The 26,308-nt window shown below is 50.1% G+C and overlaps 1 protein-coding gene across 2 annotated transcripts in view; it reads left to right on the top strand.

Moving 5' to 3' along the window:
* Positions 1-26,308, top strand: part of RBKS (ribokinase) — a 589,003-nt gene that overhangs the window by 140,433 nt on the left and 422,262 nt on the right. The window lies entirely within an intron of this gene.

Here is a 26,308-nt window from a genome sequence, read left to right on the forward strand (position 1 = left end):
AAAGAACTAAAATCATGTACATCTTTCATAATTCATTCCTTTGTGTGATTAATCTGTCAGGAAAACAAAGCTTTCAAGATAATCAAGACCACTGACTAATTTTAAGTGTAATTGTGTGTCACATTGTAAAATCTCGCCCTGTTAATCATCTGTGGAACATGTAAAGTGTTCACTTTCGTTTTGAAACTTAATGAGAAATTGGAATATTTGTGTATTGAGATGAACTCAAGTCCAGGTTGTTTCACATTAATACGTTAGTCTTCAAATGTAGACAATCAATGACCGATGTGTAATAAAACACAAATAAGGCACTGGCAAAATCAAATGTACTGCATAATGAAATCAAACCACTGCTGCAAAAGAAACATAGGGCCTCATTACAATCTTGGCGGAATGGGTTAACGGGTGCCGCTAATGGATGCGGACCCGTTAAACCCATTTCGCCTGATTACGAGGTCCCCTCGCGGGACCCGGTAAGGATGCCTGGTAAAACCAGGCGTCATTACCGGGTCCCGCGAGGGGACCAGGGAGCTAACAACGGGCCCGTCGTAATCGGCCCGTTGTTGGCTCCCTGCACCCATTCCCATTGAGCCCTATGGGGCTGGGGGAATGGGTGCAGGGAATGGGGAAGGTCCGGGCCCGGGTTCCCTGAGGGAGGAATTACCGGGCCCTCCAAACACGGAATGGCCCGGTAATTCCCCATTCAGGGAACCCGGACCGGGTTTTGGAGGCAGCCATGCCGCCAATAGCGGCATGGCTACCGCCAAAGCCTTATTGAGGCCCATAGTCATTAATGCTATATTTTCCATATAAATAGCAATATGTGTTTTTTATGTAGTGCTTCATGTTGTATTCTTCCCGCTTCGAAGTGCTGTAATAGTAAGTGTTATTACTCAATTTTAACGACTATGGGAACCAAACTCGTGAAGTTCAGGCTGGCCCTAGGTGAGAGGCGAGCTCCTAACATGGGAAGTATCCAGCCATCAAAGTATTAAATAGTCTCCTCTTTCCTTCCCGCCATGAGAGACCGATCAAGGGCAACATTACAATATATAATTTTACATTTATTTAATACATTTTTGGCCAAAAGCACTGATCCTATTCCCAGTTTCCCTCCTGTGAGCAGCCATGGATGCCCTGAAAACTGGAGCGTTTTGTGCTTCCTGATTGTAATTGTTTATCTGTAAAGCGCTTATACACAAGTGAAGTGCTTGTGCTTCAAAGCGAAGCACAAGCGAAGTGAAGTGCTTCAAAGCGCTTCAAGGCGGGAAGGGATCATTCCGAATGAATAAAGATTTACTTTGATGGTCCCATTCTTAGCTGTGAAAGGCTGGTGGGCCCTGAAATTGCCCAGTAACACCAGTACATCTCCTCTGGCAACTATTGCAGGTGTCTCCGACACATCAGACCACAGAGGATATGATTCAAAAAGGTTTATATTACATACAATATCCCAGGGGGTTAGAGTAGACCAACAACAAAGCTAAAAGGGACTGAAAGAAACAAATGGTGAGTATTGATAATGTGCTTACGGACTTACGTCTGTCTGTCCGTCCATATCTTTACTTTGGCTCCTCCAGTTACGGTCTGTCAATCACAGTTATGGGAGTTTTAAGTGTCAGAAAACACTTCTTTACCTGGTCTTTAGTTTTCTCCTTCATTGCACGCGTCTGGATGTCGCTGTCCATGGTAGTAGATTCTGCCACCTTGGAATCGTGGGGTACATGGGTCATCTCTATGCTCTCTCACCTCCTGCTCCTCCTCAGACTGGCCTGGCACTTCCTCAAATCACACATCCGCCACTCCTCTCTTGCTCAAGCTCCAACCCCTAACTCCTACACTCAGTTGTTTTTTGGAATTTTTATACTTACACAGGCATGTCTGTGGGGACCGAAATTGAAAATCTGTGCTCAGCAGTTTACTCCTTATGCATTGATCATGGGCATTGCCTCCCTATGTTTGAATCTTGATACTTAAGCTTACTCCACCTTGTATCCGTGGTTGTGCTCCCGCCGTCAAGCCCTCATTAGGGCTACCCACGATCCTGGTTTGGTGTCCTAATTGTCTCTGTTGCAAGCCAGTCCTGCAGCTCCTTGTGCTCAGCTGTGAGCATTTTCTGCTGGCGTCACCAAACATTGAGAGTCTAAACTTGCAGGCTGATGCTGGTCACACGACACCTTTATGTGAAACTATTGCTAAATGCTGGCTTCCCTGATTCCTTGGGCCTGCTGCCATAAATTGGGGCTTCTGGCTTTCCCCAGGTTATTGGTGACTTTTTCAAAGGGAAAACTAGAGTACACCTGGGGTGTGATATTCATAAGGCCGACGATGTACTGGGGATCCTTTTGCCTCCTGTGAGTATGCATCATGGACTGGGTGGTGGCACCCAGCTCCCACGGTCCTCCGGTCCCATCACCTAGCCTTTACAATGGTACTCAGTCACAGAGTATACTCAGATATAAACATTAACACTGCATGCTTTTATTAATCATAATACTGTTACCTTAGTATGGCACCTTAAGGTAAAAGAGCTCTGGCCTTTTTTTAACTTTTAAATTATTCTACTATATTCATTAAGAAACTACAGTAGACCGTAGTAAATGGGAAAGTGTGTGGTATCTTGGATCACATGCCAGATTCCAAGTTCTAAAACTTGCAACCTGGAAGGCGGCTCAGTTAAAAGAAGAGGCAATTATGAGAAGCCTGTGGAGGTGGCAGTGGGGTCTCTGTATTTAATAAAGACTTAACCCCATCCTATTCATCTCATTATGCTCCTTTCACATTTTGGCGACAGGGATAACCATATCTGTTAAAGGGGAAGTGGAAAGGGAGTTTGAAAGGCTGGTGAAGGACAAGGAAATTGAACACATTGAATCAGCTCAATGGGTTAGCACAATTTTAGTGGTGAAGAAGAAAAATGTAAGGTCAGAGTATGTGTGGACCTAAGGGACGAACAAGAACATTGGGGTGGACACATTTCTGATGCCAATGATTTTGAAGATGCTGACTTGTGTTGAGATGGTGCATTGGTTATGCATTGAACCTTTCCACTGTGTATCACCAGATACCTTTGATGGAGGACAGTCAAGCACTGATGTCGTTTATCACTCCTTTTGGACTTTTTCTTGACTGCAGGATGCCATTTGGGTTAGCGTCTGCAGCCTTTCAAAGAGTGATGAGTCAAATCCTTAAAGGGGTTCCAGGAATGCTTGTATATCAAGATGACAAGGTAAATGGGAGTGATTCAGTGGAGAATGATAAGCGATTACATGAAGAGTTGGGCAGGTTGAGAGATAAGGGTTTAACCACAGAAGCAAGTAAGTGCAAGTTCTGGGCGAGAGAAGTGGGGCATCTTGGTAATGTGGTTAGCGGTAAGGATAAAGATCTAAAGAGGATGCGCTGAAAGCCATCAAGGATGCGCCCGCTCCCAGGACTAAGGATGAGGTACAAGCATTTTGGGGATGGCAGAATTTTCCAATGAATTCATAAAGCATTTCGCAGAGAAAAGTCAGCCAATCAGGAGGCTGTTGAAGAAGGGCATTGAGTTTGCATGGGATGCAGGCTGCTAGGAAGCAATGATTGAGATTAAACATGGAATATGTGAGGCAAAGAATCTGGGTGGATTTAGATGAATCTGTGATAATCGTTGATGCCAGTGTAAGGGCGTTGGGGGCGGTGTTGTACCAAGGAAGGGAAGGAACGGAAAGGATTATATGTCATGCATCAACGGCGGTTATGGAGTGTGACAGCAGATACTCAGTTATCGAAAGAGAATTGTTGACATGTGTAGGGGATTGAGTACTTCAGGAAATATATTTGGGCAACGATTCATAGTGCTTACAGACCATAAATCGTTGGAAGAGGTGTTGGCGGTAAGAGGAATGCTGAGGGCGACACCCAGATTCGCTAGGCTGGGCATGCATGTGCAGGAATATGACTTTCAAGTGGAATATGCTCCCGGGATACAGAACAAAATCGCAGACTATCAGCCAAGTTTACCATTCGAGAGAGTAGATGCTGGCAAGGATGGGGAGGAAGATGAGGTGGTTGCGTGTTTGGAAGAGGGGTTTGTTGTCCGACATGTGGTTTTTGGCAAGGAAGTGTGGAAAGGGGGTTGATGTCAGATAGTTTAATAAGAGAAGTTATTGAGCAAACGTGAGAGGGATGGCCGGTTAAGAAGGATGTCAAGGAGGAATGTAGAGCCATTTGGGGGTGACAGGAGAGCTATCCATGGAGAATGAGTTCCTTCTTAGAGGACACATGTTGGTAGCTCCTAAGTGTGCTAGGGAAAGGTTGGTGCAGAAAGCCCTTGAGGGGCATCCAGGGATGACTGGTACTAAACGGAAGTTGAGGGAGAAATATTGCTGGCCTGTAATAGATATGATGATGGAAAATAAATTGCAGGATTGCTGGCTGTGTCAGAATTCTGACAAAAGCACAACAAGAATTGTTGCCTATTGCGCCTCCAGAAGGCACATGGACACGCATTGGAATAGATATTTTGGGACCGTACATTACACTTTGCAAAGAGATCAAGTTCATGATTATAATGGTAGATTATTTCTCGAAGTGGCCAGCGGTGAAAATGGTTAGGTGGGTGTCTAGTAGTATGTTTTATGGAACAGATTTTCAGACGGGAGGGATACCCGTCTGAGATATTAAGTGACCATGGTTCTCAGTTTAAGTGTGCTGAATTGGCTGACTAAGCCAAAAGTAAGGGCATGAGGTGGAGGTTGATGTCATTGTATCATCCAGAAACGAGTGGGTTGGTGGAGCGTTGCAATAGGGTGATTGTTGGTGATGTGGAGCAAGCAGGTTGGAATTGTATGGATGTGAAAACAACCTTGAAGTTATTGTGCAACACCAGGGTGGCTCCTAGTGGTGTTACAGGAGTTTCGCTGTTCAGGTTGATGAGGGGAAGAGAAGCCAATACTGGACTTAATCCCTGGTGGGTGAGCAAAATTCTTAAGAGTAAGGAAGGGCATGGAGAGTCAAGCGACATGGAGTGCAAGGAGCAGGTTAGGAGGCGGTTGCTAGAGGCACAATATTGGAATAAGAAAGACTATATGACAAGAGGCTAGGTAAAGTGAGTTCTTCCAAGTTCTGTTTGTTTACTAGATCAAGGATGAGTGTCAAGAGAGGCACACATGGCGAAGGGAAGGTCAAAATATTCGGAACCAAGAGGTGTGATACAGGTGTTGCCCAACGCAGTTAGATTGGAAGATGTTTCTATCTGGAATATGGATAAAGTTGTGGTTGTGGACCTGATGGAGGAAAGAGGAAGGGTGTGTGTGGATAATAGGAGTGAACAGTCTGTTGTTGATGTATATGATGGTTGGGAAGGTGTAAATGTGGCAGTTGCTGGTGAGAGAGGTGGAGGCTTGGAAGAGCAAGTGATTCAAAGAAGTGTGGGTAATGGTGTCAATGGGATGGAAGAGATGATGGGGGTAAACCTGGGCGGGTGAGGAAAGCACCAGTTTGGGTGAAGGACATTGTCTGGAAGTGAGATGTGATCAATCATTCTGTGTCTATTTATACATTGCGTTATAGCCATAGCTTATATCTATAATATTATTACACTTTCCTAAGTGTTCTGTATCATAGTTTTCAATGTATGTAGTCTCTAATTCCCTTGATATAGAGGTAGTTTTATTTGTTGTATTATTCTAATGTGCTTCATTTTAATGATTTTTGTTGGGGGTGGGGTTGGTCTCTTGGATGCCGTGCCAGGTTCCAAGTTCTAGAACTAATCTGGAAGGTAGGTTGGTTTAAAGTACAGGCGGTTGTGAGAAAGCTGCGAAGGTGACCGTGGGGTCTCTTTAATTTATGAATACATGCATGCATCCTATCCGTCCCGTTACATTCCTTACACAAAGCTGCACACTGATTATACTTCCATTTGTACTCCTGTGCACAATTCATACGGAGGGCAAGGATTTGAGGATGAGTTTAAAGCAGTGGATGCCACAACCACACAGCCGTGAAACAAACAGAAAGCTGAATATCTTTATTAACGCCTCTAGCACCTTAAGGTAATAGACTTCTTGCCTTGGCCAAGCCGCCTGGCTTAAATATTCCTGTCTAGTCCTTTTATAGTTTTGGCGATTAGGTGTGCTATGCCACCTATGAGCCGAAACTATTGCATTAGAGTACAGCTAGGGAGAAATGGCAGATATGATGAGGGACACAAAGCTTTTAAGTGTTGTTTGGTTATGTGCCCATCCAATCACTATCGCCATTCGCATCCTCTTCCGGCCCCTCCCAAAACACATTCTTCACCTAGGATCTCTTTGAGCTAGGTTTATGAAGCCTTACATTTCAACTTTGAGCTCAAGTGCCTGCCCGCGTTTTTTAAAGCAGTCTTCAGAAAGTTAATGACTTCATTGGAGCTGTAAACACACTACTGCTGTAACAAAAATGTATGTCTTCCACCACTCGATTTATAAGCACCATGTGTGTCCTTCACTGAAGTACTGTTAAAAACATACATTGCCAAAGCCAACAGTTTTTGCTTGTGTAGACGCATTAGGCATTTGCCAGGGACTGCTATTAGATGCCCAGGTACTCGCTCCATTTTGCAGCTGTTACCATGAATGGCCAGTTAATGCCTTTCCCGTGCCTACACAAAAGCCAAAACTGTTGGGAATTGACAATGCTTGTCTTCCTGGCAACCAATCTTAGTACATGTATCCTATTTTGATGTCCGATCAGCCCACTTTACTCACGACCATTTCCTTGAAAGCCGCTTTAGTCGCAAAGTGGCCTGTAGGGGTACTGTACATACATTTACTGAACATAGAGGAAGTGGGCTGATCATGGCAGTGGCGCAGACTGTGAGTTAAGGAGGGGGTTTGTGGAGGGGTAGGAATATGTGTGCATGTGTCTGTGCGGCGTATCATTGTGTGTAAATATGTCTAACAAGAGAGGGAGACGGGTGGGGTGGCAGAACAGACGTCTGGGCTTGGTGGGATAGGTGGGGGCGGATTTGCAGGGATGTCCTTCCCTGCATTGACAACGGAGAGGATTCAGTGCATTGTGGGCAGTGTGGAAACTAAAATCACAGTGTTATGAAGCAGACGAACACTCGATGTGAGTTCTGTTACGTTGAAGCTCTATAGATGCTAAAATGCCTTAACTTCCTCCCTCACTCGACACCAGAAACGTCCCCCTGCATAACAAGAATGCAGAGCCTTGGGCCATATATTGTATGGGAGTTCCATCAGGCGCACATTCTATACCCTGGTCCAGAACGTGATTGAGCTGGCGCGCAATAGGAGCACAACCTAGTCTGATTAACTGCTTCAGTACCGACTGTTGGAACTGCCATGCCAATTTCTGAAGGCAATTGGAAATTGACATGGACATTGTTTGGGGGCAATATGAAACTAGCATAGTAATTTATTATGTAAATGTGAAACTGGTATAAGTATTTCCTGGTGACAGTGTGATACTGGCATAAATGGGCCAATGTGAAATGGGCAAGGTCATTATTGGTGCAGTGTTGAATGCTGCATAATCTGGAACTTAACTGGGGAAACACTAGCACGATACTGTTGGGTATCGGGCATGGTTATTTCCCGGTGGTAACGTGGATGTATCTTAAGAATGTGTCTAAATGGGGCAACAAAGGAATGACACAATTGAAAATAGAGCCAATGAGAAACTAGTAAGGCCATTTTGTGGAGATAGGGTAATTCTCTGGGGTCATTGTTGAAACTAGTACAGTAGTGTGTGCAACGACTGTTATCCTATGTACTGCACTGCCCGCTCCCCTCCCCCCCCACTTTTCTCCTTCCCCCCTCCCCTGCACTTGCGCAATCTCAATGTCACCTGGCCTAGTAGGATCGTTGTCTTTGTCTTCACTCTGTTTCCCGTCCCTTGCCTCGTCGCGCCTTGAAACACTTGTGTGTAGGCGCGTTATAAATGCCATATCATATCATATCATAACAAAGGCGAAAGTGCAACGATACGGCCGAAACTGGCAATGGTGAAACACTGGCATGGCCCCATTCAAAATGGCATGCTCATTTTTTGGCAGGAATGCAGAAAAAAGAATTATAATAACCTTAACTGGGCAACGCTAGATTGGCTGTTGAAAGAAGCGTGGCAGTGTCTGATTGTCTGGGGCAATGTGAAACTTGATTGGCAATGTGGAAATTGCCATGGCGATATTTAAAATGACAGAATGGCAGGGCATGATGAAAAATACTATGGTGTATTTAGCATGTTCTTCTGTAAGGTTGCCAGTGTGACGCTCAGTATTATTTTCTTATGACCACTCTGGATTATTTGGGCAACCCTTACATATTCTTTGTAAATAACCTGCCATGTGATGACCCAACATTTGCATTTACTAACGAATCGAATTGTTTCTCCGTTTAGGGGTTTATTTCTATTTCCAGAAGAGCAATCGGGCACAAGACATTATGAACCAGTACTGTGAGTTGAAAGTCTAAGAAAGTGAAAAGCTAAAATAAACGAGCTGATCTCGGTCTCTCGGTAGTCAGCTGGGGAACCACATTCTTTTGGTTCATACCGGATCCAAGGATAAATTATGCTAGCAAGTAGTAAGGCCCAGAACTGGCCAATGTGCTCGAGCACTATTACTCTTTATTGTTTGTACACATTTCACAGCAAAAGTAGGTGGAGGGTGGTGGGTATTTATTAAGGTGGGTGGATGGCGGGGTTTCCCCCACTGCTTTTTTGCTGTGAAAAGTATTGAGCAAATGGGCATTGAACAACTGATCTCGATCAAATATTGAAGCATAAGACCCTGCAAGAACAGTGCAAGGTAGAGAGATGAGAGTGCATGTAAGGTTGCGCAGCACTGAGTTCTGAGTATTGCTCAGCGAGCGCATTTCATTGTCCCTCCAACACATAGAAAAACACACACACTCACAAATTTGCTCAACCACACACACACTTTCACACGCTGTTGATTGTGACCATCTTTGTTTCTCTGTTCCTTTTTCGCCATTCAACATTCTACCTGTGTATCTCCTTTTTTGTGGTATCCACAATTAACTTTTTGCTCCTTTGGTTTTCACCGGTTATCTTTTTTAATTCATTTTCCTTGCTTCTATTTTTTATCCCTATGTTATCTTTCCTTTCATCCCTTCTGCCTCTTTTTTAACTAATCGCTTTATGTTGTCACTGCACGAACAAGAAGCCCATACCTCATTTGTTTGGTAGAAAGGGGGGGTGGTTTGGTTGTTTTGAAGAAAAAGAAAATGATTTTCCACGCAGTATGATGCGTTTTGGTGCTTGTTTGTGAAAAGGGTTTGTTTATTGGTTTTACGGTTTTGTAAAATGCACCCTTGTTTAAGGTACATCTGGGGCTCTTATGTCCCCATGTGGTCAGCTGACGTGTGTTTCGACCCGTAGGTCCTTTTCAAGGCTAGGGGTTGCGGTCCGGCACCCCCTTTGGGGTCCTGGTGGAGATTGAATTTGTTCCGTAGGTACAGTGGCTCCTGTTGGGCCCTGGGATCAATGATCAATGACCCGAAGCTACTACGCGCACCAACATTGATGTAACCAGACTGCTGTTAGACTGGCAGTTGTTGCCCCCACTCTGGTGTGAACATTCAGGGAGTACAGGGGGGTTGCTTCCCCTGTGTTGATACACGGCCCCAGGCAACCAGAGCTGCTTTCCACAGCGGGGCACCTCAGCACTGATGTTGGAGCTGTTCATACTGCACTGCTCCAATCTCTGAGGTAGTTTAATCTTGTAGCTTGGTGTCCAAGCCTTCTACAAGAGTATTCCCTTTTGCCCACCCATAGAGAAGCTCACTTTTGAATCCACATTCAGGACCATCATTGGATACTTGCTGCACAACTGCCTTTGCTAGTACCTCTTGGTTTACCTTCAGGTTTACAGTGCCAGCACCAGTGCTGATCTCGCTCACTGCTCTCCGGCATGGTGAATTTACTGAGCAGTATTCAAGAGGCAACCCCACCCACCTGTTTGCTCGTGTGCCCCCACAATATCATTGGAGTGTGTAGTTAACACTCACTGTGACGTTCAGTTGAAAATGTAGCGCCCCCTCTGGCAACGGACTGAGCCTCGCAGCACTTTTATATTTCCTTGACGGTGGCGAGTTGTTCCATTCGTTGGGTACACATACACTAATTAGTGAGCACCAGGCAGGCCTTATTCAGAGGTTCATCACACTCTCTCGTTCCCTCTGTTGTGCGCCTCCTGGCACAGACACCACCGGTGTGCACGGCTCAGTACTGTCCTGTGCAGTAGCTGATAGTCGAGCAGGGCGCATCAGCTGAGCACCAGCACTCGCAGAGGACACGCGCCTCCATAAACACACTTAGCCATATGGTTGTGTATCACTCTTGATTTGCTTTTCTCTTTCGGCTCCTCCCGGAGCACAGTAGCTGTCACTGCCAGCTGCCAGGATCTTACGGGTGTGTTCTCTCCTGACAGGACCAAGGCAGCTCACTCCCCTGGCGGGATGCGCCAGTTCTCTTGCTGCTGCAGCCGTGCCATATCTTCACCTGTGGGCCAGCATGACTTCTCGATTGGTGGGGGATGCCGCGGAGTAGCACTCTCTCCTTGCGGGAACCGTCATTTTCTTAGCGGCAGCGGCCGCCCACCTTTTTTTCCCATTTTGGGGCTGCATACTTCTCCTTTGCGGCAGAGTGCCGCGGGGTGCACCTCACTGCAGGGTGGCTCGGGCCTACACCGAGACACAGGTGGTGGGGTACAGGCCAATCCTGACTTGCGGTGGGGGTCAGGTGCTCCTTTCCTCGCTCTCCCTCCTTCCTTTTACTCCAACAGAAGTGAGGGGTAGGAACGTGCCTCACAGGGCCCATCGTATTTGTATTTTGTAATTTGTATTTAATTTATTTATAGCGCGTGCCGGGCCCAGAGGCATCAGGGCGCGAAAACTTACAAAACACAGTTGCAGATACATACAGTAGAAAGTAAACTTGGATCAATCCATTAAACAGTTACAATGTACATAAAGTAGAGAGTGAACTTGGATCAAAGTGTTACATAATCATACAAACTTGAGCCAATTATCATTGAGACATCATAAGTTAAATACAAGGCACAATTTACAATAAGACGGTAAGGCCGGTGATCTCTAGCTGGAAGCTGAGAGCCCTAGGTCGTATCAGAGATAGCAGGAAAGTAAATCAAGTTTGAGCGAAAATCCATGATTTGATTTTGTGCTTGAAAGAGTGGAAGGAAGGCTCAGAGTTGATGGCAGTGGGGAGAGAGTTCCAGAGCTTAGAAGCTAAGACAGGGAAGCTCACACCCCCCATCTTTTTGAAGTTGAATCTGGGCAGAGATAAGCTGTGTGTTTGGGTTGTTATCTGAGGCCGGGTAGATGTGTGGAGAGAAAGGCGGTTGGATAAAGGGGGTCTTGTTGGCCAGGCACTTGTGTGTCAAGACGAGAGTTTTAAATGAAATTCTCTGCTTGACAGGGAGCCAATGTAGATTGGTTCTGACGTCAGAAATATGTTGGTTTCTGGGACATTTAATACCGCTCTGATGGCATTGTTCTGAGTAATTTGCAATTTGTTGAGGTTGGACTGGCTAGTCCCCAAGTAAGGGGCCTACAATAGTCTATCTTAGACATGATGAGACTTCTGGCCAGAGTGATACTATTGGGGGTGGTCAGAAATGGTCTGCAAGCTGAACTGAGTTTACAGGTGTATGCCGACGCTGACCTGACTGCGTTAGTTTGTCTCGTCAAGGAAAATGTATAGTCGAGATAGATACCTAGTGTTTTAGTATCCTTGGAGACCTTAATGACATTGCCGTCAATGATGAAGGACTGATAGGAGTGGTCTAGTTTATTGAGGCTTTGAGTGGAACCAAGGATAAGGAGCTCCGTCTTGTCATCATTGAGGTAAAGTTCATGTTGGGCCATCCAGGCCTGAATGACCAGATAGATGTTGTTCACTGCTTTGGTGTCAACTGTGTGGTCACCCGTGATGGGGATGAGTATCTGGGTGTCATCTAGATAGTTAGTGTATGAGACACCCAGATAGTCAAGAACATCAAAGAGTGGTTTAGTAAATGCATTGTAAAGTGTGGCCAACACACAGGAGCCTTGAGGGGCGCCACAGTGAATCGGAGCAGGGTCCGCAGCGGCTGAAGGGGAGAAAACCCTCATGGATCTGTTGCTTAGAAAGGAACTGATCCGAGCAGGGGCTGAGTCAGAGAAGTGGGCAGCAGATAAGAGGTGCTGGCACAGGATTTGATGATTGACCAAATGAAAGGCAGCGGATAGGTCTAGAAGAAAAAACAAGGCTAATTTCCCGTTATCTTTCAAGACTTGTTTGTGTTTTAAGATCTATCAAACCCGTTTCAGTCCCATGCCTGGGACAGAAGCCAGATTGCCTTAGACCAAGGAGGTTGTTAGATTCCAGAGAGTTCTGAATCTGCAAGTAATCTGCACGATCTAGTATTTTGAGCATGAAAGGGACAGTGGTGATAGCTCTGTTATTAGTTGGTATACTCGGGTCTAGGGATGGTTTTTTGAGCAGTGGGATAACCCAGGCGTCCTTAAGATTGTCCGGGACAATGCCTGTTTTAAAGGAAGAATTTATAAAGGCCGTGATGAAAAGGGCTAGGTCATGAGCTGCTTCAGGGCATCACCTTGGCAGTTAGATGGTTTGATTTTGTTGATAATATCTTCCACTTCAGCAGTAGCGAGTGGAGAGAAGGCAAAAGGTTTGAGATTAGGGATGACCAGAGGGACAGCCCTGAGTGGGGTGTTCTGACGATTATCCATCTGCAGACAGTTTTGTTTGTCTTTGATTTTAGATTGGAGGGATGAAATTGTGTTCAATAAAGCTGTCTGAATATTTGCACACCATTTGCTATTTTTGATGCAGAGATCAGGAGGCGTGGCAGGTGAGTCAAGCTCCTTTAGGATCTTGAATAATTCTTTAATGTTTGAGTCTGCTTGCATGATGCGATTTTTATGTGTCTCCTTTTTTGCATGGAAGATGGCTTCTTTGTAGTTGAGGGAGGCTAAAATAAGACCGTCCTTGTGAGCATCAGGCTTATCCACCGAGTTTCAGCACAACGTTTTGCTTTGCGGAGCACTCTTAACTGAGGTGTAAACCAGGAGTTAAGATGCGCATGTGGTTTTGGCTTCCTGAGTTCAATAGATGCAATTAAGTTTAAGGCTGATAGCATGGCGTGATTATATGTGTCCGCTAGGATTGTAGGATCAGAGCAAGAGTGTGTAACTTTATTGAGGGTGGGGAGGATAAGAGGGAGTAATTTCTCTCTAGTTATGTCCCTTTTATTTCTAGTGGGGAGGGCCGGTGCAATAGTTAGAGGAGGGCGAATGGCTGCTTCAATGTTAAAAGTAATAATATGGTGGTCCGACCATAAGCAAGGTGAGTTAGAGAGTAAGCTAATGTTACAATTAGCGTCAGCTAACCAATCAAGTGTCCTCCCTTTAATATGGGTGGGTTCTTGGATGTGATCGGTGGATCCTAGGTGAGTTAAAGTATTAGCAAGGTCAATTGCAGTGAGGTCCTTTTCTTCAAGGAGATTCAGACTTCCTCGTCGTCAATGTAACGGGGGAGGGCTGGCCATGGACATCGGACCAGCACCCCCGGGACGCTATGGGACACCAGCGTCATGGAGGTATCCTGCCTCTGAGGATTGAGGGGTGGGGCTGGTCGGGGACATCCCACCAGCCCTCACCCTGAGGTGTTATGGGACGCCAGCACCTTGGAGGCTTTGTGCCTCTAGGGGTGGCGATCTGGCCCTGCCGGCTCATGCAGGCCCTGGCTGTTTTCTGGGCAGGGCGCCCCATGGCAACCTGGCCTGCAGGTCCTGCTTACTCAGGGTGGGCCTGCAGGCCTCAATGAGAGACACACACTCGGAGCATTCCGTTATGGAGTCTGCAGCCGTTCTCTCGCACGTACCTGCAGGGTTCCCTTTTATTAACTTGGGCCATGACGAGGGATACATCTCCTGAAAGGGGAAACGCACATGGGATGGTTCACTACACAACAGCACCGAGCACAGTCTCTGGCTTGCAGGGATGAGAGGCAGGCTATGTCTGTGCGGTAGCCATTTTGACATCACCAGTCAGCTTGGGTAAGTTACAACGGTCTAGTGAAATGGCTTTATTGCCACACTACGAAAGTGACGTCACAGCTCGCGTGTAACAAGAAAACAAAAGATGGGCTGTTCAATATGAGCTTTGTTTGAGTCACTGCACAGACTGCATTCCGCACTGATTGCAGTACTTCCTCGGCTTTGGTGTGTGCCAGCCAGGGGTGTTGCTAGGTCTCGAAAAGAACCGGGGTTTTGCTAATGTCGGGAATGTCGGGACTTGGCGCTAGCTAGCCTTTTGGTTGTAGCCCCTGAGCTTCTATCTGGGGCTACAACCAAAAGACCGGGGGCTATATCCCCCTTCTAGCTACGCCTCTGTACTGTTTTAAGATGTGTCTGCCTGTTAATACGGACTATGGGATAAACAGTGCTTCCTGGAACACACACACTGCACTGTTGGCAAGGGGCTTGTTTTGTCCCATTTACAACCCGGGTAAGCAGCTGATAAAACAGCCATAAAACCTAAGTAGACTTGAAAGGACAATGCTACAAGAAAGACAGCGCTCAACGCCCTGTTAACTGTCTGTCTGTCTGAAGCAGTGATGCAAACCAGGAGCCCAAGTTCAGAAAATGAGGGGCGTGGGTGAGCGCAAAATAGAATAATTGGCTTGACTTGTCATTTATGTGCGAGTGCAGTTAGTATTTTACTATGTCGCTCTGTCATTAATTACCTTACGCAACATACTTTTAGTAAAGCCAAACAAGGCACTTAAATCACATTAAAAGTATGTACTCATGAAGACAACCCCTCCCCTCACCTTTTGTTCTGGACTTATTTTTACCTTTTGGCAACGTCAAATTCAATGCAGTCGCTTTATTTCCACAAATTTCAGGGACGTCATTTCACCAAAGTGCCAGGGGTAGCGGAAGTAACACCACACGACCCTTGACCTCTGATGACATAACAGGATCCGATGTCATTTGACCCCCACCCCGAAGTGACGTCACGGGAAGCAATGGAACACAACCTTTCACCCCTTGACAAAACAGTAAGTGGCATCATATAGCATTGTTATGTTATGATATGATAGTTTATTTATATAGCGCCTACACACAATGTGTTTCAAAACGCTTCACGACAAGGGAGGGAACAAGGGAAAATACAAAATATTCTTGCAGGCCAGCGACATTTCAGATAGTGCAAGTGCTAGGAAGGAAATGGGAACAGACAGGCGACTACCGTACTAGGCCTGACGACATTTCTGGTAGAGGTCCAGGGACAATTTTGATAGAGTAAGTTCACAGAAAAGTAGGGGAGGTGGGGAAGCGGAAAGGAGACGAGAAGAGAATAGAATAAAACAGTGAAAAGAGCAGAGAAGTAGAGGAGAGGGCGGAAAAACTTTCAAACTGCAATGTTCAGCCAGTTGGTCTGCATCACTGTTCTCATCTGAGGCTGTTCCTGGTAAGGGCGTCGTGGAAGAAGTGCAAAAGCCTTTTTATCCCTTGAATGGCCCTCAAGGCACCTAACCCTTATGTAGCTCCTCCCACATTCCATTCACTCTTTTCTGAGCTTGTTCCTAAGTACACTACAAAAAATATGGTTACGATATCACTATAATGTGATATACATTTCATACAAGAATGGATCACCATATGTAGCGTTAATATCAGTGTGTATAGGCCCATGTTATCAAAATTACTGTGAATGCAAGCAGACGTCCAAGGCCAAGTGATAATGATGTGTTATTATATAGCACTTACACTTAAGTGCTTTATATAGAAATAATATACATACAATATCACCCAACCTGTGTTGGTACTCATTTATCAACCTCGGAAGGATGAAAGGCTGAGTTGAGGTGGTTACGAACAGACTGACAGGCCGATTCATGGAATAATTAGCGCGGCGCAAGTGGGCAAAAACGTGCGAATCGCAGTGGAATAGCGAAAATCGCAGTGCAAGTGCGAAAATCGCACCAAAAGCAGCGCACATCGATTCATGGAAGGCTGTGCGCGAGAAAACCAGCGGATGTGCGATAAAAAAGTGCGCGGCGCACGTTTGCGCACAGGCATCTAACAGCGCGCGCCAGGTCACAGCGAAAATCGCACAGGCCACAGCGAAATTCGCTCATAGCGCGGCGCACGCAACAAAAGTAGGCGGAACACGGGCGTAACACTCGGAATGGGGAACAACTTGCCAAAACGTGGGCGTCACGGGGGAAGTACAGGGCACAAGTGCGCGGAACGCCCACACTCTCGCCTACAACACGTATTCATGGAATAGAATAGGGGAAAAAAGCGCACGCTCAAACCAGCGCACAGACACAAACACGACCGCCACAAGAAAGCAGGCGGTAGCGTCTCTGCGGCTGTAAGAAATGTGCGCCAAAAGGTGCGCCAACAAATAGCACCTATATACTGCCATGATGAATGTCCTATACTGTGGCCCTCCAGGACAAATGACGTGCAAAGGGGTACCCACAAACACGGACACCCGCTGAAAAAAAATATGTGTGCGTGTATACCGGGGTGCACGGGAAGTCTCACACGCGATTTGGCCGGGTACGTGGATTTCAGGGGTGCGCGGGAAGTTACACACGCGATTTCAGCAAGGTATGTGTATTTCAGGGGTGCGCGGGAAGTTACACACGCGATTTCAGCAAGGTATGTGTATTTCAGGGGTGCGCGGGAAGTTCCACACGCGATTTCAGCAGGGTAAGTGTATTTCAGGGGTGCGCGGGAAATTCCACACGCGATTTCAGCAAGGTATGTGTATTTCAGGGGTGCGCGGGAAGTTCCACACGCGATTGGCCCAGTGCGAGCAGGGTACGTGTATTTCAGGGGTGCGCGGGAAGTTCCACACACGATTGGCCCAGTGCGAGCAGGGTACGTGTATTTCAGGGGTGCGCGGGAAGTTACACACGCGATTTCAGCAAGGTATGTGTATTTCAGGGGTGCGCGGGAAGTTCCACACGCGATTTCAGCAGGGTACGTGTATTTCAGGGGTGCGCGGGAAGTTCCACACACGATTGGCCCAGTGCGAGCAGGGTACGTGTATTTCAGGGGTGCGCGGGAAGTTACACACGCAATTTCAGCAAGGTATGTGTATTTCAGGGGTGCGCAGGAAGATCCACATGCAATTTCAGCAGGGTACGTGTATTTCAGGGGTGCGCGGGAAGTTCCACACACGATTGGCCCAGTGCGAGCAGGGTACGTGTATTTCAGGGGTGCGCGGGAAGTTACACACGCGATTTCAGCAAGGTATGTGTATTTCAGGGGTGCGCAGGAAGTTCCACACGCGATTTCAGCAGGGTACGTGTATTTCAGGGGTGCGCGGGAAGTTCCACACACGATTGGCCCAGTGCGAGCAGGGTACGTGTATTTCAGGGGTGCGCGGGAAGTTACACACGCAATTTCAGCAAGGTATGTGTATTTCAGGGGTGCGCGGGAAGTTCCACACGCGATTTCAGCAGGGTATGTGTATTTCAGGGGTGCGCGGGAAGTTCCACACACGATTGGCCCAGTGCGAGCAGGGTACGTGTATTTCAGGGGTGCGCGGGAAGTTACACACGCGATTTCAGCAAGGTATGTGTATTTCAGGGGTGCGCGGGAAGTTCCACACGCGATTTCAGCAGGGTATGTGTATTTCAGGGGTTCTGGGGAGTACCACACGTGAATTTGCCATGTGGGCCCTCCCAGGTGTACGCTCCACAACCTCCACGGACCCTGCAGCCAGCCCACACCACGGGGGACTACCCTGCACCCCTGCCCATGTCCCGCAGGCAGCCCATTCACCATGGGCATGCCCCCCAGCCAACCCAAATGTCACCTTGCACTACTGATCAACAATGCATGTCTACCACCACCCCCACCCCCCAGCAGTGCAGGGGCAGCCTCCACCAGGCCCCCAGTCATGTCCCCCTGCACCCCCACCCCCCAGCATCCAGGGTCACCCTACACCAGGCCCCCACTCATGTCTCCCACCATCCCCACCCCCCTGCCACCATGGGCAGCCTCCACCAGGCCCCCACTCATGTCCCCCTGCACCCCCACCCCCAGCATCCAGGGTCACCCTCCACCAGGCCCCCACTCATGTCCCCCTGCACGCCCACCCCCCAGCATCCAGGGGCACCCTCCACCAGGCCTCCACTCATGTTCCCCTGCACCCCCACCCCCCAGCAGTGCAGGGGCAGCCTCCACCAGGCCCCCACTCATGTCTACCACCACCCCCACCCCCCAGCAGTGCAGGGGCATCCTCCACCAGGCCCCCACTCATGTCCCCCTGCACCCCCACCCCCCAGCAGTGCAGGGGCAGCCTCCACCAGGCCCCCCTCATGTCCCCCTGCACCCCCACCCCCCAGCATCCAGGGTCACCCTCCACCAGGCCACTACTCATGTCCCCCTGCACCCACACCCCCCAGCCACCAGGGGCAGCCTCCACCAGGCCCCCACTCATGTCCACCTGCACCCCCACCCCCCAGCATCCAGGGTCACCCTCCACCAGGCCCCCACTCATGTCCCCCTGCACCCCCACCCCCCAGCAGTGCAGGGGCATCCTCCACCAGGCCCCCACTCATGTCCCCCTGCACCCCCACCCCCCAGCAGTGCAGGGGCAGCCTCCACCAGGCCCCCACTCATGTCCCCCTGCACCCCCACCCCCCAGCAGTGCAGGGGCATCCTCCACCAGGCCCCCACTCATGTCTCCCACCACCCCCACCCCCCTGCCACCATGGGCAGCCTCCACCAGGCCCCCACTCATGTCCCCCTGCACCCCCACCCCCCAGCAGTGCAGGGGCAGCCTCCACCAGGCCCCCACTCGTGTCCCCCTGCACCCCCACCCCCCGCAGTGCAGGGGCAGCCTCCACCAGGTGCTCACAATCCCCAATCATGTGCGTAATGGACAGCCTCCACAGCCAAAAAGCCCTACCAAGTAACCCATTCACCCACATGGAAATGGAAATCACATGTTACACCCCCAATGTTCATGAAGCTAATGAACCCATGTCCGTCACACGCAATGGTTGCAATTGAATGGGAAAACACACAACATGACATGCATGAAACCAATGAGATGAAACCACACAGTGAAGTATGCAAACAAAATTGTATTGAAAAAAATTAAAGAATGCTAAAGAAATAAAACAAACTACAATGTGAATGAGAAAAAAAAACATGCATGTCCGTATAAAAAACTACCAAGGGTCCATGAGCCCAACTGAACAAAGGAAACCTACTAAAAAACCTACCTAAAAATCAACTATATACAAAAAGTGGAGCAGTGTCCGTCGACTCCAAATCATAATAAGAAAGAAAGGAAACCTAAAACTAAAGAACTATATACAAAGGCGGCGGGCTAGTCCAGCGGCTCACTCCGTGGTGTCCCGGGCCAGGGCATCATCGAACTCCTGTTCGATGTCCCGGAGGCGGTCCAGTTCCATGGCCCCGAGGGTCCGCAGGGACGACGCTGTGTCCTCCTCCAACCCCCTGCGGATTGCCTCGAGGCACTCGGCCCGCATCAGGGCCCTCCGCATGGAGTTCTCCGCCCTGACCATTGTGAGCCGCGCCTCTTCCGCCCGCCGCCGCTCCGCACCTATGGCGTGGCCCAACCGCTGTCACACGGAAGACACTCTCTGTCCTGGGTCCCCCTGCCCTCCGTCCGATGCCTGCCCCTCCGATGTCGAAAGCCCCGAGCCTGCATGTCTCCCACCATGTTGCTGCTGCTGCTGCTCTGCCTCTGCCCGTGCACTGCCTCCTGCTGCCTGCACATCCTCCGCCGGCTGGGGTGCACTTGTTGATGTGGCCACCCCTGCTGGACCTCCGACTCCCGACTGTGGCAGGGATGCCTCCTCCACCAGCCTGGCCGCACCGTCAGAGGCAGCTCCACAGGGCACCCAGGTGACTGATGGGTGGGAAGATGGCACAGAGGACGACTGGCGCGTAGGGGGTCCAGTTGAGGAGGGGGTCAGAGCAAGCCCCATCAGACGGAGGAATCCGGCCTGGGTGACCTGTCCCAGCAGGCTGACGTGGTCAACGAGCCATTCGAGATGACGTGCAGTCTCTCCATGAAAAGACTGCAGGTCACCTCGCATGGCCCGTTGACGCAACGCCACACCAGCCAGGACAGGCTCAACCAGGACCTGGATGGCCACGTCCGCAGGCAGAGGAAGGCCAGTTGACGTCAGCTCATCCCCTGCCTGAAAACGGGTCTGGACGTAGGCATCCCTGCTGGTGCAAGATGATGCAGGGACAGGATCGGGGACAGGATTGCACACAGGCACCTCCGCGGCCGCCTGTGCTGCCTCCTGTCCCTGGTCCTGCACTGCACCACTAGCACCAGTGGGATCCCCACCTCCAGACCCCGTCTCTGGTGCTTGCGCGGCCCCCTCCTCCACAAAACCCCCCACCAACCTGGATGACTCCGTGCCATCTTCCCCTGTTGGGCCCTGTGGGGTCCCAGCTGCCCCTTCTGCTGCCGAGGAGACCAACTGCAACCTCCGCCTCTTGGACCTCCCCCCGGCAGCTGCGGCCTGGGACGCGGCACCGGACTCCTCACTCCCCGACGAGATGACAACACGGGAGGGGAGCCGGGCCTTGCGTCTCCGGCTGGCGGTTGGATCCCCGCCGCTGTGCTCCACAGCACCTTCTCCGCCCTCTTCATCAGTTGACGCTGCAGACAGGGAGAAACAAAACACAGGCATCAGGGCACTGTACAATGGACACATACACGCATGACAGTTGCACATGAGTGTCATTGGCAAACCTCAGACATGTCATCACAATCCCCAACACACATGTCATTGCAACTGGCACACATGAGCCATACCACAGCCATATCGCAACTGCCACCACCATCCCTACACATACAACAGCATCAGCAGCCAAAGGGGAGCCAGACATCACATGCAACACAGGAAGTGCACCACACATGTACACACACCACCACACTTGCATGCATGTCTACACCTCTGCCAAGTGTCGCACTGTTCAGACGGGCATCCATGTCACATCTGCCAATCAGGCTTCCACATACCGCTGTCACATGCATCCATGTTGCATCACTGTTGCACCCTTGACAAATACACACACATGCACATGTACACAGTGCTCATACATGCAGCCGAAAACAACATACATGCCTGACATCACGGACATGTCTACTTACATACACATTCATCCAAATATGTGTGCACGCACAACTGCATTTGCCATGCAAGCCCACACACACAAGCACCATCCATGTCTCACACATTACAGCCCTCGCATGTGTCAGCCCCACGGCCCTGTACACCCCCACCCATACTCGACCCCATACAAACAGATGTGCAACCGGCACAATGGCGAATGATCACCACACGCACTGCTCACAATCAGGATGCATGTACACTCACCGCTCGACTCCAGACGGGTCTGCTTCTCTAGGACCTGGACGTGGAGCGCTGGGGATATGCGTTCCAGGACCCCCATCTGTTCTTCCGACAAGTGGCCCCGGCGTCCCTTGGCATCCGCTGCCTTCAAGAGGCGCCGGCCCTTGTTCAGGGTCCTGGACCTGAAGTCCTCCCAGCGCTTCCTGACATGTTGTAAGTCCCGGACTGCCACCCCCTCCGCGTTGATGGCAGTCACGATGTCAGTCCAGATCCAAGTCGGTCCTTCCTTGTCGGCGCGGGAACTTCCGAAGAGGGCGTCATACTGCCCCAGGACTTGCTCCACCAGGACACCAACTTCGGTGGCACTGAAGCTGGTGCCCCTCTGCCTCTCTGGCCGGGGGTTGTCAGTGGTCACAGATGGTGTATGCCCCGACATGACAACCCCAGAGGCAGGAGTGGGTGGGCAACTGGGTCCTGGGGCTGGGCTGTGGAGCGATGGAATTCCAGTCGGGAGTCTTCGGTTCCAGCAGGGGTGGTCACAGCAACAGCACCCCTGGCTGATGTGCAGGCAGCAAATGGCAGTGCACGTGGGCAGCAGGCAGTCAGGCAGCAGCAGATGGCAGGTGGGAGCGTGCTCGGGGCTCTGGGGGGCAGTAGTTCGGCCTTCTGGGCAGGAGCGTGGTCTTCCGTGTGCTTACGCGTGGCCAGCTTGGTACGGAGTGATTTGGCACGTGAAAATCCTGCATGTCAGCGTGAAAACCGAGGAACGCATACGCGAATCTATTGGACCAAAGGCCCTCAACGCGTAAGCGCGTCTGTGACGTGACCCGCACGGGTGTTTCCCACACAGCACGTGATGACAGAGCACACGTGGAAAGACTGCACGTCAGAGTCTCATCGCGTGTAATTGGACAGCACGTCAGAGTCTCATCGCGTGTAATTGGACAAAAGTGCGCGTACACGCGATTGGCCTATGTACGTGTATATCAGGTGTGCGCGGACACTTACACACGCAAGTACGTCAGCGCACCTGTATCCCGGTGTGCGCGGCAATTTCCACACGCTATTGGACTGTGCACTGGATTTCAGGGGTGCGCGGTGTCACACGCTCGCCTACAACACGCGCAACGCATTAATTTTCACGCTAACAAAATAACTAGCTCAGACCCAGGATGTACATATCGTTCCTAGCAGCAGTGGCCGTGGCCTACCAAAGGAGGAGGAGGAGGAGGATAGTCAGGGCCAGAATATTCACACCCAGAACCAGCCTTTTCGGGATGCCTGATGACCAGGTGCATGGGAGGTACAGGTTTCCACCACACATCATACTGGACCTGGTGAGTGAGTGGGAGGACGACCTCACATCACCCACCCTGTGCTCCCAAGCACTCAGCCCCCTGGAGAAGGTCCTCAATGTACTGCACTTCTTAGCCACTGGATCATTTCAGCTGACAAGTGCCATTGTGGGTGGTGTATCACAGGCCACCCAGTCACGCTGCCTACACCAGGTCTTGAACATCATCACTGCACGCCCATCAGTCCGCAGGCACATATACCTGCCCAGAACCCCTGCAGAAAGGCATGCTGCCGCCCTGGATTTTTACGCTGTGGCACGATTCACCAAAGTGCTAGGTGCCATCGACTGCACCCATGTGGCTCTACGTCCCCCCAGGGCTTCTGAGCACATCTATAGGAACCGCAAGCACTGGCATTCCATCAACGTGCAGGTAGTATGTAATGCCAAGGGAATCATCACCTCAGTATATGCCAACTATCCTGGGTCAACCCACGACAGCTTCATTTACCGAATGTCCACCCTAAGCCGGGACCTAGAAGCTGGCCGGCATGGCGATACATGGCTGCTTGGTGAGTATGAATGCCACTGCACATGCATGCATGTCAGATACTGAGCAAGGTCACAACCCCACCAATGATACCAATCACCACCTCCACAGGGGACAGTGCCTACCCTCTCAGCCCCCACATGATGACGCCAATTCGGAACCCCACCACGCCACCCCAGGTAAGATATAACGCTGCCCACATTACTACCCGGGGCATAGTGGAGCGCACATTCGGAGTGCTGAAGTCACGCTTTCGCTCCCTTGACCGTTCTGGCGGGCAGCTGTTGTACGCTCCCCCAGTAGTGTGCAGGATCATAGTGGCAGCATGTGTCCTGCACAACGTTGCAACATGCCGGGGCCTGGCCGTGGACATGGTGGTGACCCCCCATCCCCAACCACATGCACAGCCGCTGCGCATGGGAGGTGAAAGGGCACGGGGGGAGGCAGCCCGTACACAGCTAGTGGCTAATTACTTCACATAGAAATCACACCCCTGTGGAGTGCACACTGCCCTGGCACATTCCATCTGACAATCAATGATGACTCAACCTGACACTGATCCTGAATGTCTGGAGAAAGAACCGTGAAAACCATATCAGCCTGAGATTGTTCACCTGGAAGTGTCACAATGTGTGCATCCCTACCCACACTGACACCACCAATGCAGTTTTGTGAAGTTACACATTCAAGCTGCCAAAATTAATACCCACTTGCAAAATGCAACAAGATTACAGTGCCATGTCAGCCAACAGAACCCCAGCACCGCCACACGACACACCGTGCCATGTCATGCTATTTGCAGGTAAACAAAGTAATCCCCACAACATGACACTAGTGTTACAATGTACAGTGTCCCTATTAGAAACTTGCAACACCTGAAATGCTCACAGTAATGGCGGACCAACAACAAACTTGAGCACGTACTACCATTAACTTGACATCACTAATGTTTAATATTAGTAGTCTCACCACCTGGAAATGCCTGCACTCCCACCACTACCAACTGTGCAGTGTTGGCGCCTGTAGAGTTGTAGGTGCACTGCTGCCAACATGGACCACATCTCCAGACTAGAGGTCCTTGTGTAGACATGAGGAAGGGACCTGCAAATTGGGAGGTAGACACAGAAGATGAGTTACACATCAATGCAACATGCAGTGTACAACACAACAGCAATATGCACTAGGAATGTATACACAGTATTGACTACAGACTGCACACACAGCTCATGGGAGTCCAACGTCACTGTGTAATTCACTGTCACTTGGGCACACCCTTTGCAAGCCCATGGAAACGGGAAGCAGGAGGGGTGTGTGTGACTCAAACCCAAGCATCTGAACCAAATACATTACAAGCCTGCATGTGCCCAGCCACAATGCAGCGTATGCCCACAGGAACCACGGAAGCCAACAAATCGTCCCGAAAAAATTGGGAATAAAAGAAATAAAAATAAAAACAAAAATAAAAATGAAAAATAAATAAAAATGGCCATTGAAGGGGTTGGGGAGGCCACCCAGGAGGTCCGAGGACAGGATGCACACCAGAACCCACCTGCGTGGATCCTGGGAAAAAAAAACACCTCCATGGGCTCATGGCCCACACGGCTACCCTATTGTGGGAGTATCACTGCTCTCGCTATTATCACCCTGTGCAGCTGCATCGGGAGGTGGTTGCACTATGGGAGGCAGCCCACGCAAGGCCCTAGTCTGCTCCTCCATGGCTGCAAGCATGCGGGTGTGGTAGGTCTGGTTCTGGAGGATGAGTGTGCGGAGTTCCCCATGCAACAACTCACGGGATGCCCAGACCTCCGCCTTCGTTGCCTGCATCTCAGCTGAGAGCGTATGGGTGAGACGCTCCAGCTGCTGTTCTGCCCTTTGGTGTGTAGAAGCCTCAAGCTCAACAAGAGTCGTCCTGAGGTGAAGGAGCTCCTGCCTCAGGGCTTCCCTGTGGCCCTGGGACTCAATGGAGATGGCCTCCTGCAGAGTCGCCAGTGCCGCCCGCCTGTCCCTGTTGGACCCCAACATGTCCTCCCTGTGTGACTGGCAGATGGAGTCGGTTGCCTGCTCTAGTCGCTCCATCAGCCTTTCAGGGGGGACAATGGAAGTGGCCACCCTATCCATGGCCTGAGCCATCATCTCGGATGATGCTGCCTGTTGGGTTGCCATACCGTAAATGGATTGCTCCCATGCAGTATTGCCAGGTGGCCTACGGCCACCACGTCGGCGGGCACCACACCTGTCTGGGGCAAGGCGAACTGCGCCTTGCTGTGCCGGCACTGCCTGAGGCTGCAGGACTGCATTCCCCCTCTGATCTGCTGGCCCAGGAACAGGATCAGATGTCACGGAGTGTGACCCTGCATCCGTAACCACCAAAGGCGTAGCTGCCAACACTGACATCCCCATTGAGGGTTCTGACCCTGGTGCAGGTGGGTGAGACAGAACAGAATCCCTCCCTGGAACACTCACCTGCGACGGCACGTAGGTCTCATCCGAATCAACACCTGAGTACAGCTCGGGGGAGGTGCAGCCAGAGACACCCCTTGAGAGCACGACCTGCAGCACTTGTGGGTTCTCACCCACCACCACACCACGTCCCTCACTGGTGGTTGGTCGGCCCTCGGACCCCTCCTGGGTCTGCACCATCTCCACAACCGCAGCAGTATCAGGTGCGTCTTCCCCTGCAAAGACATAAAAACAAAGAAATGGAAACAGGCATTAGCACCATGGCACACAATGAGGGCTGAGAAGCAAGAGAACCAGTACTTGTTTGACACATGTCCCACATGACTAAAACCCTCCCATGCATGCACCCTCACTGCGTATGAAGGGCAGGCAAATGGCACACACTGATGACACCAAGATTGAAGATGAACAAATATTCTGCATGCTGCCTGGCAGTGGCATCACACATTGGCCTGTGATTGGCAGGTGAAACACACATGCCATCACACAGATGGCATGTACCATTGCTATTGAGTGAAAATGGAGAGGAGGGCAGCACCTATTCATTCTGTCCAGTTCCCGCATGTAATAGCTTTTCTAATTCAAACAGGTCAGAT

Source organism: Ambystoma mexicanum, chromosome 4q (assembly GCF_040938575.1).
Source record: "Ambystoma mexicanum isolate Mex_15411 chromosome 4q, UKY_AmexF1_1, whole genome shotgun sequence".
Taxonomy (NCBI): domain Eukaryota; kingdom Metazoa; phylum Chordata; class Amphibia; order Caudata; family Ambystomatidae; genus Ambystoma; species Ambystoma mexicanum.